The sequence below is a fragment of the Phalacrocorax carbo genome, chromosome 3, assembly GCF_963921805.1.
Source record: "Phalacrocorax carbo chromosome 3, bPhaCar2.1, whole genome shotgun sequence".
NCBI classification, from domain to species: Eukaryota; Metazoa; Chordata; class Aves; order Suliformes; family Phalacrocoracidae; genus Phalacrocorax; species Phalacrocorax carbo.
In genome coordinates, this window is record NC_087515.1 from 118661499 (window position 1) to 118681116 (window position 19618).

Sequence of the window (19618 nt, forward strand, 5' to 3'; positions counted from 1 at the left end):
CTAGGCCAGAAATTCAACACAAAACACCTGGTAATTACAGTACTGTGACTGGAAAGAAGGGGAAGTTGCCATTCAGACTGCAAATGCTTCAGCCTTTTTCTTTATTTTGGTGAAGGACTTTAATGCAAAATACCTTTCCAGTAGTTTTCTCCAGGGGTGGCTCTTCTGCAGCATTTATTTTGTGTATGATATATGCTTATGGCAGACTCAGCATTATTAGCAAAGTTAAATTAGTTTAAGAACTCAGAGGTGGCTATAGCTTAAAACACAATAGATAGCAATTCTGCCAGCCCTCCAGTAAGTTACACACTGCCTTCTGAAGTCATGTGAGACACTTGATTGGATATAAAAAAACTCCAAACATTTCAGATGGGTAGCTGGCTTGAAACTACTAAATAAATATTTTAATATGAATTTAAACATTAGACACAAATCTAGTAGAGATTTATAGCAAAGGACAACAAGGGAAAACTATAAAACAAGCCTACCCTGCAAATCCCCAAACCTCTATTATGAAATATTGTAGTTGAGGGCTGTATAGTTTTCGACTCTAGAATATTTTGCCAAAATACCTAAAATGTCCTTATTTTAGTTTAGAGGCCAGCTGATAGTGTCTCCAGATAACAAAAGCTTTTGAGCAGCCAAATAGGCAACTATTATCACAACTGAAATGTTTTGTACACAAATCAGTTACAAAATACTAAATATTTTGTGTAACATTTTGAGATGATAAGGCATTTCTTTGATTAAGGCTGCCTTTGGCTAGATGCATCTTCGTATACCTCTCTGAACCATCAAGAAACCAAAGGTTCACTTATTACCAAACTGGTTAATAAAAGTTGCTGCTCCAAGTAATTCAAAGTCTACAGGTATGCTGTGCTTTGAAAAGAGGTAACATTTTCCAAGGACCATATAGAACAGTAATACAACTGGAGACTTAACTAAATACTGCAAAACAGCCAAGCTCCTTAAGCAGTCCGAATAAACAAGATATTAGGCATTTCTGACAAAACACCTATTCTCCACGGTTATAAACTCAAAAGCATAACATCTTCCAAGTATTTAACAATTTTCATCACATCAAAATATAGTTCTAAAACCAACTCAAACGTTTTGCAGGGAAGTGGGTAATTCTTCAATCCCTGTATTTGACTTAACTCATATTCGCTAAGCTATACTTTTGCACTATATGACCCTTAATACATTCACTCTAACAAAACCAAATTCAGTTTGTCAGATTTTGTTTGGCCTGGCTCAGCAATCACTCTGGATCTTAATCTGCTTGCATTTTATTTCCCTGTGAACTTTGCATTCTAAGTCTGAGAAGCATTCCTACCAGTGCTGATGACACCAACAATGAAAAAAATGGAACTTGATTTCAAGGTAGGGTTTCTGCAGCATGTAGCAATGGGGGAGGGGAACACGGACACCTCAGCAAAAACACTGTCCACTCTGCTGAAAAAGCTAAATCACAAAGGGGCAAGGTGATCATAAGAGCCGACACTTACATACAAAACACTGACTAAATGTTTTGCTTGTTGTCTTTTCAATAGGAATATCAGTAATCTGGAAGCATGCACCCAGGAGAAAGGAATTTGCAAGGTTTTTATCAACATCACATATATATCTATAAATATATATAAAATTATGCTGGATAGCATCTCACAAGTCACTGCCAAGTTTGGCAATTACAGATCTACTTGCAACAGACCATACAGAGCAAGCATAACAAGACACCACCTACCACGAAGAAAAGCAGAGCAAAATGAAGCACGTTGCCACCTGTTTCAGAGCTATGTGATGGTTCATTGGCCTAACAAGACTCAAGAACCTTGGGTTCTGTTCCCAGCTTTGGAATGAAACATGCTCTAAGAAAAAGGTAACTGCAATCGTTCCCCCCCCAACACGAACTCTTCCATCATGTAAGAAACTTATCTCTTCCTTGCACAGGCTTTCACGCCTGTCTTCCCACCCAACAAGTTCAAGCTTTGCTCTAAGAGTGGCAGAACTGCTCAGCACAAGTTTTTCTAAACTACTGTCAGGTGTCCTTGAGCTCAGGATTTTAATCCCTACAGTCAAATACTGGTAGAACTACCAGCCTCACATAAATTAATAATAATGTGTCTGTACTGAAACCAGATTTTATAACTATTTATAACAGTTACACTGTTTGCTCCATTTGAAGAGCTAAAGCGATGTATTCCAGCATCAGCAGGGCATACAGTTTATACTAAATAACTTACCAGGCTTCTCAAAGTCTTTTAATTGTGTAAGAAATTATGTACTCAAACAAGTTTCTAAGAAATGTACAGAACAGGAAGTCAGGGTGACAGACATTGCAGAAGTTTATAAAATAAAAGTCTAGAGAAGAGACAGTAAATAAGAAGTTTATACAAAATTTTACAAAATAGAAGAGAAAAAACATAAAACTCATCAAATAAGAGTTTTTGTAAACAGGATTTTTTTTACATTTAATCAATTAAAACAATATTTATCCATATATTTTTTAGCTTTTTATTTGAAGGAGCTACAAGAAAAGATAATTCTTCGATAAGGGGGCTGACAGGTCCTTTACTGCTTGTAAATCAAATTGAAGAACTGTCTTCCATACAAGAAAATGTACATGTTTAACCTTTGGTGTGAAATGGTTTAGGTGCAATCCCATCTAGTTTGGAGAGACTCTTAACCTTCCCCCTACCACACTCTTAGACATGTGTATGTTATTCTGCATTTCTCACTCCAATGTTCCTGCATAAATATACCACAGACAAAAAAGTAAGACACTAAATATATTCAGGAGTTTGAAAACAAAGCTGTGAAATGAAATTTGAATTGCAGTTCTTCTCTAAACATGTTTATTATTTAATTGGTGCCGATTACTTAGTATATGTACATGACATCTTTTTTCTACATTTTTCTTGTTCAGCTAGTCAGTTAGCATCACCTTCCTATAAGAGAGTAGTAAGTGCTACTGGTGATGTAACAGAAGTTTAGGGGAATTCATGAGACATTTCTAACCATTATTGTTCCACTCTACACTGAAAGGCTTTGTGAGTAATAACATTATACAGCTGCTTCTATAAGAAAGCATGACATTAATTTGCTCCATTGCTGTTTTGAGACATCAGCCTTCATTACTTCGCCATTGGCTTTTATTCAAAAACTTTATTTAGTAGGTTAAAACCTTAATAGAAAACTTGAGTGCTCTCTAGGCAATATGCTATTAAAAAAACAAACTTGGCTTTTTCTGAAGATGAAAACTCTGTGTAAACCCAAAATTTATCTACACACAAGCGCGAACTAGAGATAATTTATCTCAATATATATTGTAAGGATTAATGAAACATATAACTAACAGCTAGTCAACAAGCTTTTCTTAAGTGTGTTAACAAGAATCGGAACAATTAGAATGTACAGGCATAGAATCAAGTAAAAATTTCCATAAATTAACTTTCTACATTGCAGCAGACTTTTTTGCTGATGTTTTCTTCAGATACCTAAATTTGCACTTTTCTATTCGCTACCAGAGAATCCAAACCAGAACATCTCTCCTCCTCCCCCCAGAAGTTAAAAACAAGCTTTAAATTTTTGTTTCAAAAAATTGTCTATTTTTATACCACCCTAAAAAGATATAATTTTATAAATCAGTTATGTTCCATGGGATTCCTTAAATATAATTTATGCCAAGAAAAAGATGTGTATGTACACACCCACCCATCCCCAATTAAAAGTAGAGCTGAAGAAATTACAAGAATCACTGACAGATTTCCAGGAAACAGTTTTATTTTGTATTATCATCGCACTGATACCAAAAAAGTGTCATTCCCCCCAACAATTCTGGATATATAGCAATCCCCTTCCTCAGAGCATTTACTTTCGTTTTCTTTACTCCTGAATATGGCAGATCTGTTTACAATAACATTAATTTTTCAAGGATATCGTTTTCAAGAACATTTGATAAAAAACCGAAGTTCTGCCAATAACTTTCCTGCCCATAAGTTTCTAGCATCATGACTTCTCCATTTAAGTCCAGCACGCTTTGAACGAGCTCTGTTGTTTTGGGGGTTTGTTTTGTTTCTCCCACTCCAGCAGGTAGGAGGAAACCAGTGAATACCAATACAGCCTGATCTTCTCAAAGTGAGTGCTAAAACCAGAGACGAAGAAATTGAGCTACCTAGTCATTAGGCAATGAGTTGAACCACAGGTATTACGAAGAAGAAATTCTCAATTTTTAGACTTCTCGCTCCACTAGTTGTTCAAAAGAAAGCTGCTGATAAAGCACACAACTTCTCTCTATAACCAGCATAAAATGGCATTGAAAAAATACAAAAGTTTAAAATATAAGCCGGTCTGCTTCCAAAATCTACCTTCATTCTTTGAGCATTTAAACTGCATAACCTCGAGGACAGCCAGAAAACACTAAAGCATGTTTCTTTTAATGTATTTTAAAAGAATTACTAAACGAAGCATATGTGTTTTCTACTTTATCTGTCTATAGCAGGGGAATGGACACTTAAAGAAATAGCTGTTATCAATTCTTTCAGCTGTTTTCTAAGTATGTTCTCTTCGGACAATATGCATGTTTAAACTAACCACAGATTGCTAAAAGATAAAAAAAAGAGTCAACTGTAAAAAAAACTTCAAGGAGACTGTTTCTAATTCAATAAGCCTTGTTTTTAATTCAGTAAGAACAGCAGCTTAGCCTTGGACATTAATCTCTCATTAAATGTTGGCCAGCATAGTCCTTCAAAGGAAGTAGAAAAAAAATATAAAATAACACCAAAGACTTTATACTGATGACAATTAAGCTACTGGAAATAAAGTAGGCTATTTACAATTAAAATTGAAGTAATAAAAGCTTTGTAACAAAAATTAGTTCAAAGACTGGCATTAATACATCTGTGTTACTATGGATTTAAACCCAAAATCTTCAACATTTTCACTTAAGAAGCCAAAACCTTAAGAACACTTAAACGTAAAGGCAGCTATTCAGCACATCAACAGCAGAACTTAGGGTAGGCAGAAGCAATAACTGTGACACACACCCAAGTAAGGACAATTTTGAAAATTACCATCTAACAAAATAAAGGAAGTGATGCTACAAGCAAAACTTCCAACTACTTGTCTAAATTCCAGGTTCTTCATTCTGATTCAAACTAAAATACCTCCTCAAACCTGTTACCCAATTATGCGCTGCCCATTTCCCTTCAAATACCCACCACTTTTGCTTTGTGAATTCCAACCTCCGTTGCCTTCACTAAAGAGACACAGCTCTCACGTAACTCTTTGGTTACCTTCACGAAGATACCCAAGAGCCCTCATCACTGTGACTTTAAAGTAAACTGTACCAAACCAAGGTAGTTCAGAAAACTAAATGAAGCTCCTCCATGTAATAAAGCAGTGCCATATGTTTTCATAAGTCCCAATTTTTATCACATGAAAAAAGAAAACTCCATTCTAAACCTGTAGGTAAGTTAGGTTAAGCAAAATAAATACACTGACCCAAGTTTAAAAAAATTTTATTTACCTGACACCTTGAATAATACAAGAAAGTAAATAAGAAAATACAAAGAAAGACACTGCAAATGCAAAATGCCTGAATGACTACATGCAGCTTTTTCTTCCCAAGCTTCCTGGCTCCCACCCCCTTCCATGGACATCTATGCAAAACTCTCCTAGAATGCCTAAGTTTTAGCTTCGGGACAAAACTCCACAACCACGTAATAAACATATTTGAAATGAGGCCTCGTTCATAATCCCACCTAGAACCTGCTGCACGTGGGAATAAAATGCCAAGAAGCTTCAACTGGCTCCATAAGCAGCCAGCTTGGGTCTCTGGTTCCCATTACATCAGACTCCAAGGTGCACGAATACACATCAGCTGTTTCTAGCCCGTCACCTCCAGAAGCAGTGCTACCATTCAGATTTATGCTGCTGTCAATAATTCTTTGCAGACCTGAACTGATTCTTCACAGATCAATTGCAGCACAATCATACAGCATAATTTATCTATATGTGAATCAATGATAATGCGCAGTTGACTAAATGCTATTTGTTTTGCTGTACTATGAAACCAGAGTCTCCTTATGCTAATAACTGAATAAGCACTGGAGTATGAAGGACGCTGCTTCAGAAAGCTCTCAGTCTAAGCGTAAAACAAATTACAAAGACTGATACAATAAGAAACTGAATTGGTAAAGGATAAAGTCCTTCAGATTAAGACACTCAACAGTGCATGAGTGCCAGGTACTTGCAGATATCAAGGCAGGTGAAAATGTAAAGACTATCTCAAGGAGTATGTCAGAAAGCACAAAAAAGCTGAAGAAACTACAAGCACACTTGTGAATACACTTAATAAAGACAACTAATACTACAATCCACAAAAAGTGGGTAGCAGTTGAGAGCCTGACAACATATGAGACAAAGTGCAGTTGGTGGGAATTGGTCAAGTATCTCACAAGCTGAAACTATCAGCTGCAGTTTGAAACGTTGGTGAAAAGGTCAGAAATTATGCAGACGCATTGAAACAGCAAATGTGTTTGGGAGGGGCGATTAAGGAAAAGAGTCTCTGAAGAACAGAAGTTGCATGGAATAAACTTGTTTGCACAAGTCAGGTGACTGCAATTACTCTCCTTGTCCTGAAGAGTTAAGTCATCTATTCCATACACTATGTGCTTGAAACTACTAAAAATATAAATCAAGTATCTGCAAAATTCAGTGCTGTAATGTTCTCTCTAGCTAGGGAAGTGATTTAAAGTATATCACAGAAAAGTTCTCAATGCTTTCTTTCAGCTAAGTTACATGAAACCACTTTGCAGTATGTCACAAAATACTCTTTTTTAGCTATTTCAAATCAGAGAGGGGAAAGACAGACAAGTTACCTCTTTCCAGCTACGTCTGCTGCCAGAACTGTGAGAGTCAGAGGCAGGTGGTAAGGTGATGTTTCAAGTACACAGGTTGCAAGACATGTACATTTTTTAAACACACAAGAAGCCACAACCTCAAAATTCACCTGAAAAACTTACAATACTTGCTCCAAATTATACAGCACTAAAATGATGGAAAAAAGTCTCACCAAGAACTTAAAACAAGGTTGTTAAAACAAGGTTGTTTTAACAGGGCATACAACATTTTCCAGAACAAGAATTAAATGCCCTCCCCACCAGCTCTCCCCTAACCACAATGGAAAAATCCTTCCAGTGTAAGATTTCTTTTCCTAATTTGTGAAGCTTGAAAAGTTTTATGAATCCACAAGTTTGAGAAGCTGCTTAAATCATACACTTGACATTCATAATCTGGGTTTCTAGTAAAGTGGAGCTAAATGCTACTGTAATTAATTGAAGAAAATAGCAAAATAAAAAAATTAAAACCACTGCAAACAAACACAGAAAGACAAAACTTAACAGAGTTATAGAACCTGTTGATTGCAGAAACGAAAGATATTCAGGAACAGCTTCAGATGAACCTTAACTTTAAAGGAAGGAGCCATCAATCAGCTAAAATAAAACTTGAGCTTTTACTATGATGGACTAGCAATAAAAGGAAAGTATTTACGTGCTACATAGACGCTTAGCACTCGAAAGGTTCATAAAAGTATCTGTTTATGAAAGTTATTTTGAAAGCACTTTAAAATAGTTGTATTTCACAATTATACTTTATTTTTAAACTGCAGTAGAAGTTGCAAAAAAGCTAGGAAATCAGAAAACATGGACTGCAAGCTCACTTAGATTTCTAGGGACAATTTTAAGTAGAATCTATAAAAGGAAGAACTAATGATTCAGGAAATGTGACTCCCACTGTAAGGTCAGGAAACAGACTATGTTGTTCCCAATTTGAATGATGAGATTATGTTCATTGTTCCAAGGGATGGCTACATGACTGTGTGGTCTCATATGGGAAAACTATTTCCCAACTTCCATTGCACAAACATATTAGCATATCTTATTTGAACAAACTAAACAATCTTATTGTTCAAAATCAAGGCAAAATTTTTACTAGAAACTGTTCATTTTATCCTGGAGGCAATCATGTTAAATGTTTGCACATTTTATTAGTTTAATAACATCCACACATTTTCTCATGGCTATATTAATTCTAATAGATGCCCATGGAAGTTATGCTGAATACTTGCAAAAGAGCTTCTCCTCCATACCAGAGAAGTGCTGAAAAGCTCTTGAACACAGTAAGACTTCCCTTTGTTCTCTCTATCCACCAAAAAAGGACTTTTTCTGTTTCAGCAGCTATTCACACAACTTCTCCAGAAGTTTGTAAATTCTAACACAAATTAATTACAGCAACTGCAGCTTTGTGCAAAGACACAATTTATATTCTTTTGTTTATAGCACCGCTATCCTTCAGATGCTTTGAAAAGGCTGCTATGATCAGAGCATTTCTCTGGCATTCTTTTGCTGATCAACACTTGCTTCTTCAGGATCTGACAAAGGCTCTGGCTGACCTAGCTGCAGGACTACGGTTTTCACCATCAGTTCCTACCCTTCTCCCTCCACTGGAGGCAAGGGGAGCAGATGCAGCAAACGTTAAAATTTGTAACCCAATGTACTTAGCTTAAACTGCTGAAGTGCTCAAGTACCTTTGCCATGACGATGGGAAGTATACAGGGCAGACAGGGGAAAAGATGGGACAAACAGCTTGGCCAATATCATGCTGCTGTAGCTCTTTGCTTCAGCTCATGGGAAGAACATTTGCAAGTACTCTGATATCCAAGAAAATATACCCTGAGCTTCTCAAAAACCTCATCTCCATAACTCCAAATATTACAGACTGCCTGCTGATCACTACGCCTTTGTATCCTAGACAATTCCTCATTACAGAAGTGATGCGAATTAATGACAAACAGATCACCACCTTATCTGCAGCCCCACGGGGATGTTAGCAAAAGGATGACACTACAGCGGATAGCAGTCTTCCTCAGATGCTGTGCTATCAAAGAGCCTGAAGTGCATTTTTTACTCAAGGGCAAGAAAAAAAAAAGTCAAAATCCCAAGCAAGACAATTGTTATACTTAGTTCATTATCCTTTAACTCTTTCCAATATTGAATATTTTAAAGGAAGACGAATGAGACCCAGGGACGGTTATTTCTAGGTTGAGAAGTTTACACTTACCCTTGTCAGTCAGTGACTAGGTGCTCACTGCTGTCTTAACATGAGGGGTGATAATGGTGGTCTCCTGACTCAGACTGCACTTTTGGCTTTGATATCTTGAAGAGTTGCACATGCATTACCTTTCAGCTGAGCAGACAAATATTTTTTGTTATCATCTCTCATACAGACCAGTGCTCCTCTAGCCTCTGCTCTCCCTTACTCTGCCAACTATTCTCTACAGCTGCCCTCTCCGCCAGCAAAGCCGTTCAACTTTCTCCAAAGTTTCTGCCATGAGTAACTGCTATCCATCACCATAATTGTTGCTACAGCTGAAGGAACCTTAGAACACAGACAGAATGTGAATGTTAACAATATCACATTTCTGTGCCTCTCTGAAACATTCTATGAGCCAATGATAGTAGTTGTGAGTCAGTAGCTAGTTAATTTAGGCACCAATGTGTCAAGTGGAAAAATCTTTTATAATTGTACATCTCAGCTAAGTGTTGAATTCTATTCAACTGTGGTGTCTGAACTTCCTGTTCTTCTCTTAAATGTGTGTGGCACCTGAAATTTTTTCCATCAGAGTCTTGATTTCCAAATCAGCATACACTAAGCCTCAGTACTACCACAGAATGCCAGGATAACCCACTAGATCTTTCCCTGTCCTATCAGCAGCCTCTAATGCTACTGTTTATTAATACGGAATATTTCAGTTGGAAGGTACCTTTTTGTCCAACTGCCTGACCAAAAGTCAAAGCACATTGCTAACAGCATGAACTGCCTTCCAACTATTGACAAGTCACTGGTAATTCCCACAGTTCATTTCTCAATAATACCTTATGAGGGACACAGACAAGCAATTCTTCAGTCTTTTAACCAGAGTAAAAATTAAATATCCTACTAGACAAATAATTATCTTTTGAAAACATTTGAGATGGCTTTCAGAAGGCCAAGATAATGATTCCCTAGTCTTCCCAGGAATTTGTTTCTTAGAATTAACAAAGTATATTTATTAACTTCTTATTCTGACAGTTACTCAACTACTTTAGCACTTCAACTAATTTGAAGATTCTTCGAAATTCACCAGTGATTCTAGCCAAGTTGATCTGTTCCTCTCAAAACCAAACTCCTCTTTCCACTCACTGCTATGTACCACTCAGTCAAAAGCGTCAGGTATCTTCTGGTATGGAAGATGAGACAAGGATTTTCCACGTTCTGTGTTTACTTGTATTCACATGTTAAGGCCTCAGGCTTATGTGAGTTTCTTGCCAGAAGACTAGTAGGGTTTCACAAGATAACGTAAGCAATCCGTATTCTCAATATATGAAAATTTCTTACTTTTTGTGATTATTTTTGCTTGAAAAATCCCTGCTGAGTTTACAACTTTCCATTTTTGTACTTCACTTTTGCACATTCTAAGTTCATACTGAATCAATGGGGCTAGAACTCCATTGTCTTCATAAAAAAATGGTTCAGTCTTGCTATATTTATCTACAATGCTTTTTTATTACTTTGGCGTTGTCTTACATTCTTTGACTGCACTATCAGTCAAATTTATGCTAAAATTTATGTAAAATCCACAGTTTTAAGATATGCTTGGATAATATGTTGAATCAAAGACTTCCATTATCTTAATCTCTACTTTTATGTATATCTTTATAGCAATCTGGGCAACGGGTTCTAGGTAGTCCTGCCTGAGCAGGGGGGTTGGACAAGACGAACTCCAGAGGACCCTTACAACCTCAACCATTCTGTGATATTTATCCAGTGTACTTGGTTCCACTAATTTTCTTTCCCATTTTTCTCTATATGCATAAAAACCTCCCTATCTTTCAAATATTAATCTATACAGAGATTCTGTCTACCCAATACTGACAGAATACAATTGCAACTAAACTCCTTTTGGAGACTACATAAATTTAGGTTTTAGAAAACCCATTTCTTAAGTACCTTTAACTCAAGAGTTGATTGTTCTTTAAAAAAAAAATAAACCCCAACAAAACACAAAACAGTAACTTCTATGATTCTGTCTTAACAGAATCCCCCAAAACACTGGTACACAGAGAACACAAATCAAAGAGCTGAAATGGAGAAGTCTCTTGATCTGTACTTGATTTCTGTTAGTTCATACTGCTAAGGGAGAATGGGAGTAGTGAAAAATGGCAGAACATAAAGGCAGTGCTGATTACAGTAAGATGGAAAACACTATTTTCACACGGGTAACGACACATAGCAAAGTAAGAGTAGTTTCCCCCTTCACTAAACCTTCAGAATGTGTAAAACCATTGAAGCATTTTAAAAAATACTTTGCCTGCATCCCTCATTCAGGTTGCCAGAAAACACATGAGGTTCATCATATTTACCTGCTGGAGGAATGCAGGAATATTTTGATGGACTTAACTGATTAATAAACAAAGCTGCTGATTAAGACATGGCTCTGATTTCCACTGGGGATGGAAAGCAAGTGACAGGAGAGATATGCAACTGTTACTCAGCATTTACTTACAGGTTAATAATTTTATCTACACAATATATCAGCCTTGTGAAATTCTAGTGAAAATTGGCATGGTTGCCTGTATAACAGACTGAACACTGGCAAGGAAAACCCCAACACTTTCAAACTCAGTAAGGGTGCTCAAGTGGACAAGTAGAATATTGTAGAATTTTGTATTTACAGAACTGCTTTACAGTTTCTGTACAAGTGTAATACAGAATGTGATACTGCATGAAGCAGGGTGTCAAGGGAAAAATATTTATTTTCCTATGTAGATCAATGTAAGAGGAAGAAAAAGGAGTAAAACCAGAAAAAAATAAATTAAAATTAAATTAAAATAAAATTAAAATTAAAGAATGAGAAAACATATTAAAAACCCCCAGACAAAAGATATTCCTGCTTTTAAGGTCAGCAAATTTTATTTATTCATATTTGATCCTGTATTTACTACATTTTTTGAACACTGCATTTCAAAGTTTGCTGGAGTAGTCAAACAACTGCTCACCAGCCTACCTCCAGAAGAAATACCCAACTGTGGATTCACCCTGAGAACATCCATGGAGAGGTATCTGGACACTGGAAGCACCCAACACTGCAGCTGCAGGGATGGTGTGAGAAGTGTTTCCACCTGAACTGGGCCCTGATGTAGCTCCACCTATTGTTCCAACTGGGGCAACCCCTACTCCAACCCCACTGGCTTCCTGACCAATGTTTGTATGCATCACTGCTCTGGCCTCCTGCCAGGCCACTTCATTCATGCCCAGGAGAACACATGGAATGCTCATTCCACATGGAAACCTAAAAAGTCTTGATAACGTAAAAGACTTTCCCACATATCTTTAAATATGTAGTTCTTATAATTAAGATTTTTAAAGTCCAAGTTAGAACAACAATATTAATTGTAAAAATGTTTATTGATTTAAACTTTAAATCTTAAATACTGTTACCAAACTAGGTCTAAGATAAACAAATAAAGTACAACAGATTTTGTTACAAGACAATATATTAATATGGTAGAGTTCCATATATTATAAATGCTTGTCTGCATTTTCCCCCTACTAAGATCAAAATATGATTTTCAATCATAATGGCAGCAGTTTCTTTTACATTATTACTCATCGTGCTGAGTAAAACCACAAATTCTGTCATACTGTTATGTCTCTGATTTTATACATTTACAGAGTACGTAATGAAGTAATAGAGAAAACTGACTTCTCTATCTGAACTACATCTCATTCTTACTCCACAGCCTCAGTTTTTCTTTCAAAATTGTTAAGCAATATAAGATTCAAATGGTAGTTGACATTAAAATTCTCTAACCCACATGACAGTACATTTTGGGGTTTTCACAAAATAAAGATTTCAGGCTCAGATTAAAATGAAGTTTGCCAACTCATTTTTGAAGCATTTAAGTCTTGGCTTGAAACAAGTATAAATGACAACAGCAAAAAATCTCTCTGATATTGATAAAACCCTCTGCAGGAAAAAATATCTGCCCCTGAACATATAACATTTAATGATCTCCACACATATTCTTAATCTACCATAACTGATGTATTATCAATCTTTTAGTATGTAAATGGACTTAAGGCAAGAGGACTACATATATAAAACCCTAAATATCCCCTACAGTCTTTAAGTACTTTTTGAGGAAGAAAAAAAAAGAATTTAAGTCCAATAACTGTCTCACTTCTCATGCTAAACAAGAGCTTTAAGTGCAAACAATAAAAACCGACATATATAGAAAGATATTCCATCAGAATAGAACACTTAAGTCTGAAGATGTAGACAAAAGAAACCACAGTCCTCTAATCCCTCTACACAATTCTACATTTTTAATCTAGCTTTATCAACTACTGAATGTACAATCTTTAGGGAGATATATAATATAGGTAGATATATGGCAGGAGGACTTTTTTATAATCTTGAACAATCTTGGTTTTGTAACACGTAAGATCTAAAACTACTTTATCTAATTATTACGGTTACCGTAGATATTTGCTTATCATCAAAACACCCTACTAACATCAGTTCTGCAGCTTCTTCAGACTAATGACTAACTCATCATTGTAGTATGCCCAGAACTAAAGTTTAAGCAATATACAACATAATGGAGATAAACAGCAAGATACTTGAAAAATATGAGTCAAGACCAACTCGTTATTTTTAGCTCAACTACACAAAGCATCTCCAGTGAGTCTAGCTTTGTATTTAATCAATACACACACGTAAAGACTAAAGGAACTAAACACACCAACACAGCTTTTAAAAAGTCATTTCCCCTTTGACGAGATTTGTGAACAAATTCTATATGAAACCTCAGACCAGCCACACAAAGAAAAAACAATGTATACAACTAGTTCAATAGCACTCAAAATTCTTCCTCACAATAACATGGATGAAATCTAGGAGCAAATTATGAACACAGGCCTGACACAACACTAATTCCTAATTCCATTAGGATTTACAAGCCGAGTGCTTTATAATGGAAAGACAAGACAAGCAGACTTATTATCTGTAACAGTTCTGCCAATACCTCAATAGCACTGATGAAGCAAGAGGTAACCTATCTTAGAATTGCATGAAGAATTAAGATTGAAAAAAATCAAAATTAAAAATTAAAAAATGTACACCAGATTACTTAGTCCAATGTACACAAATATATGTTGTAAAAATCTGCCTGTTAGAAAGGCTGCAGATGTGATTATTTAGCACAGCCAGTAGAGGACAGAGGATCGTATCACTGCTATAAAGTTCAGTGGAAATAGATGCACATCTAGAACATCTAGCAAAAAAGTCAAATGTGGATCATTACACAGATACTTTTGCTACATTTCAGAGTTTTACATTTCTTTCTTGACTCCTAAGATGATCGTCATAACCTCTTCAGACTTTTTTTTCTATATGTCTAAACTGTTCTTAAATAACCATGTTTAGGGGAAAATATCTGCTAACCAATAATGAAATATAATCTTTAAAGATATTGCTAGAGAGGACATCTGGTCTTTATTTGTAAGCTAAACATTTCACATACCAGCTTGAAAAGCTCTTGCCTACTATTCTAAAAGCCACAGCAGGTATTCTGAGTGGGATTCAAACTAAATCTTGCTATAGTTTCAGTATGCAAGCCATCACTGTAAAATAAATTTTATACAACTTGTTCGAAACTACAACCAAGCAGCTAGAACTGAATACATTTACATATTCTGTCATTTAAAACTTTTCCACTATATGACTGTGAAGTGCCTCCAATTTCATTATTAGAAGGCACTATGTAACCGGTATGCTGTTACAGGAGGAGAAAAAGAGCTTCTAAATGAAAGACCTCTTGTCCCATTTGTGAGACAAGAACCTAGGCACTGGCTTTTTAACAACACTGGAATGGTCGTGTTGTGTGGAATAATCAAGACAACAGCTATGTCATGAGTGGGGGAAATTCACTTTAAATGAGGTAAGCATTTTCAACTCAATTTATTGAAGAGAAAGATTGATAACTCTCTCACATACCCATACATACCATACGCACAATGAGGATTATTTAGAAAGCATGTTTGCTCTACAGTTTTATGTTGTTCCCTTTGTAGAGTTTCTATTGGAAACTTTAAAAAAGTAAATACAACATATTCATGCTTGATCCACAGGAGATTCCCAACACAAAAAGAATTTAACATTCAAGAGAATTTAGGTTTGTTTTTACTGCAATGGACAGTGAATTTTTATATAATTTCACATTCAAAAAGAAGCATGAAAACATACAAGCTGGAATTCAAACCATCTACCAGATTACTTGCCTCTGTGTGTAAAAACTTGGTCTAATAATTCTGGGGTTTTATAGACCACTGTACAAGGAAAAAAAAAATGTTATCAAGGAGAATGCTTTCAGAAAATTCTACATATGCTGATTATTCAATGCACACTCATGTATCATTGTATGGGGGGGTGGTGTCTAAAAGTGAACTAGAAGGTGCTGTTGAAAATCAGATCTAGTTCACAGTATTCAAACAAGCCGATGTCCTGGTAACATACTTGCCCCAAATGTCTGCGATACCTGGCCCGGTGAGAACACTGCAAAGAAACACCTGAACATGCAAATTCTGAGGAAAACATGTACACAGTGCTTTCAGTGTGCACTACAATCCTATGTAAGATTTAATATATTCTGTCATAATAAGAGGTATTTATTCATCAAGAAACAGGCGAGTTCAACTTTTTCAGCCAACTGCTTTTTGCACCACTACCTCAATTATGACACCAGATATGATTATAATTGCCTCAGCACTGTGCCAACATCCCTAACGTAGAATACTAAGTACTATAGAGAGACACTATAGGAAAAAAGGCATTTTCTGCATTCCCAATTAATGCAGAAAAAAATACCATTTAAATAACATGGACTTTCCTACATGCAATATCCACATAATAAACTGCAGAATCTGCATTATCAAGCAGTTTCTCACATGCATTTGCCTACTAACCATTCTGCTGGGACAAATTCCAAATTTTCAACTGTCTGCACACTTCAGAAAACTGCCAGGTGACTTAGTGTCACTTCTACACATATAACGCAAACTACATCACCACTAAATTACCATTTCCCTTTTCATTCGAGTTTCCTTCTCCCACCTACCTAACATTTATATTCACATTGACACAAAGTGAGCTGAGGAACAGAGAAAGGCAGACAATAATTCTCTCAGCTTCTCAACAAAACTACAGCTGTTGTTAACATTTGGTTTTAAACCTAGACGTGACTAAATATAACAAAACACTATGGTTTATATGTTAAAAAGGTATGGTGGGGTAGTAATTATATTTCAAATTAATTCATAACCCACATAGCTGAAGAGCTATACCATCAATCCGCGGTAACTAAAGAGGCCTGATCTCTCAGTCGAGATGCAACAAAGACTTCAGTAAAAGAGAAACTAAAATAAACCTGAAGGTATTTTGTTAACATGTAGCACGTAAGCGACAAACATTTAGGCGATATAAGAAGTTTACCGATTCTCAATTGCAATGACCTATATTGCTCATACACGGCTACATTACTTAGAAAAAAGCATCCCAAAATCAGCTGATATAACCTCTTTATCGCATCCCGTATAAAACATGCTCACGTTTTGGTGCTAAGCCATCTTGCTTCAAACAGCAAGCCAGAAGAATATAAAGCGTCCCGAGTATATTAATTTTCTCTCAAGGAACTAGAGTCTGAGATTATGAAATACACGAAAGAGAACAATGCCAAAAAGAAAAATCTCCGCACAATGACCGCCAAGGAGATTAAACCCCAAACTGTTAGTTGTAAGCACGATCCACGCAGGGCAGCTAACATTTTCCGCAACTTTTTGTTATTGTTGTCTGCGCAGACACGCTTGAAGAAAAAATAAAACCTAACACTTCATTGTGTGGTATCAACTACCAAAAGCACTCGGCTTCCTCGCTCCTCCCTCAGAAAGCAGGCATTATCCTTAAAAGCACTAAAAAAGAATAACACAAGTTTTCACGCTGCCGGTACGTTTAGACAAAGCCCATTTTATCCCAACTCCACACGCAGCAGCCGCCCGCGGGGGTACCCAAAGGACACCCCGCGTCCGCCGGGTCCCCCCACCTCGCAGCGAGGCCGCCGCGACACCCGCCGCGGCGCCCCCGAGCTCCTGCCGCCCCCACGCGTGTGCGCGCCCCGCCGCCGCTCCCCTCCGGATCCCCCGGCCGCCTCCCCGGCCCTGCCCCGGGCTCCCCTCCGGCGGCGGCCTCGCCCCCAGACCCACGCCGGGACGGAGGCTGCCCCTCACGGCCCCGCGCCCCTCGGCTCCACAGAGCACAATGCCTGTCCCCTCCGCCGCCCGCCCCCCTCACACCGCCGCCGCCCCCCCTCGCGGCGCTCCCTCCCTCCTTCCCCACCTCGGCGCCGCTCCCCGGCGAGCCGAGAGGACACAAAGACGGCGAGGCGCGGGCGGCCGCCGAGCAGGCCCCACGCCGCCCGGTGACCTGCCACAACATGGCCCCCTCCCGCCCTCCTCCTCCTCCTCCTCCTCTCCTCCCTCCTCTCCCCTCCCTCGGCGCGCAGCCGAGGCCGGAGACAAAAGGGGGCTGGAGAAAGGGGGGGCCCCCCCTCCGCCCGCCCGCGGCCTAGCCGGCGCGGCCCCTGAAGATACTCACGGGCTGGCTGGCGGCGCTGCTCGCTGCGATGAAGCCGGAGCGGGCCCTGGGACACCCCTGCCCGCCCGCCGGCCCACCGCCCCCCGCCTCCTCCTCCTTCTCCTCCTCCTCTCGGCGCCTCTCCTTCCTGCCGCCCCTCCCCCCCGTCGGCCGCAAGAGGCTCACACCAACATGGCGGGAGGGCGAGCCCAGCGCGCACGGAGGGAGCGGGAGAGGGAGACGGACAGCGAGAGCGCGGCAAACCTCCCCCCGCCGCCACCGCGCCGCCGCCGCCGCCGCCGCCGCTCGCCCCTGCCGCCGCCGTCGCGCATGCGCGCCTCCGCCCGGGAGGGAGGCGGCGGCCCCCGGCCTCTTCCGCCGCCCAGCGCGCATGCGCCGCCGGTCCCCGCCCCTCAGCGCGGGAATGGGCCGTCCCCTCCCCTCCCGCCAAACAAACCGGGCAAAACACGGCTTTTGGCGGGGGGTTGTGTAGGGTTTTTTTTCTCTTTGTAGTTTTTCGCCTTCGGGGAGGGGTGGCGGTGGGAGCCCTGGGGGGAGGAGACAAAAGGGAGGGCGAGGCCCGTGTTTAGGGGTGCCCGGTGGCTGCTGAGGGCCGCACTCCTGGCGCCGCCCGCGGGGGAGGTTACCTTGTTTTCACAATAAACACAGACGCATCACCGTGGTTATTATTTAACTGCTGTGCGGATAGTTAAGTGCGTGATGGTTTGGGGGGAAAAAGGCAATTATTTCCTTCCCTCGAGAGAGTTAAATATGGGATCTCTGATAGAGCTGGGTGACTGCTGTGGATAAACACGGTACTGGATGCCAGTAAACACTGGTAGGGATCGTTTATAATAGCCTCACTCAATACAAGCATAAATTCTGCTTATTTAGCAGCCCCTGAAAAAGAGAGGGAGGTCGTGCCTGTCAATGACATTTTGAAATACGGTTTTCACAAGAAAATCCACTCTTTTGCCTTTTTACCAGTTCTCGCAGGAGTCTGGTGCTTACGGGAGCACTCCGTTTCAGGAAACGGCACCCAGATGAACCCTTCAGACGAAAGGCGGCTCTCGGTGGCGCAGAGGCCGTTCGGGCTGTGGGCAGAGGGGAGGCAGGCTCCGCCAGCCCCCGTGACCCGCGCTGGGTACGCCAGGGCGGCAGCCGACGGCTTGGGGTGCCGGAAGGCCACGTGCGCTGGTGCTGCCACCGGCCGCAGCAGTTGTGGGGATGTCTGTGACTACCAGCTGCGTTCTTAAAAATAGAGCTGTCTTAAGGGAAAAAACCCTCACTGTTTTCAGTATTTATAGACATGGTTAAAAACATGGCAGTTCCCAGCTCCTGATAAAGATAGAAATGTTCTCCCAAGAAATGAAAATTATTTATTTGGCTTAATACTAGTCAGCTAGTACCCAGGCGCCTGCAGCCTGCTGCTGCTCACATGGCTAATCTGTGTGATCCCCAGCGCCCTGTCCCACTGCCACCCTTGGGCTGTCTCCAGGGAGGCTGCAGGGCTGAAAAGCCAATTCCTTTTCTCACTTGAGGAGAGAAGGCCTCTAAGTCACAGCCTCCAAGTCAGCCCTTCCCTTCATACAGACAGGCCGGGACTGAAGAAAACCCCGTTCGGCATCCCGAACACTTAGAGCAGCTGGTCTACGTTACTCCAGCTCAGACCCTTTTGGAGACCCTGTTTGTCCTGGATAATTCTGATCAGTGTTTGTATAAAGCATTAAATGTTCGGGAAGAACTCAACATGCATTGAAAGGCTTGAATGACTTCTACATTGGTCTGCTTCTCAGTACTGAAAAACCCAACCTGACCACGAAACAGAAAAATGTTTAAGTGCAATCAGTTTGGGATTTGATCTGAGAAATATAATTACTTGGT

At 39.6% G+C, this 19618-nt stretch overlaps 1 protein-coding gene across 8 annotated transcripts in view; it reads right to left on the bottom strand.

Annotated features, from left to right (window-relative positions):
- The window catches only part of PUM2 (pumilio RNA binding family member 2), a 69147-nt gene extending 51072 nt beyond the window's left edge, over positions 1-18075 (bottom strand). For 5 of the 8 annotated variants that reach the window (XM_064448113.1, XM_064448115.1, XM_064448114.1 and 2 more), the window contains exon 1: positions 17756-18071. The gene's annotated coding sequence lies outside the window, so the exon portion shown is untranslated. Of the gene's footprint in view, positions 1-17497; positions 17517-17755 lie in introns of those variants that run through there. The other 3 variants (XM_064448111.1, XM_064448116.1, XM_064448117.1) reach the window with 3 other exon arrangements.
- Between the last annotated feature and the right edge of the window lie 1543 nt (positions 18076-19618).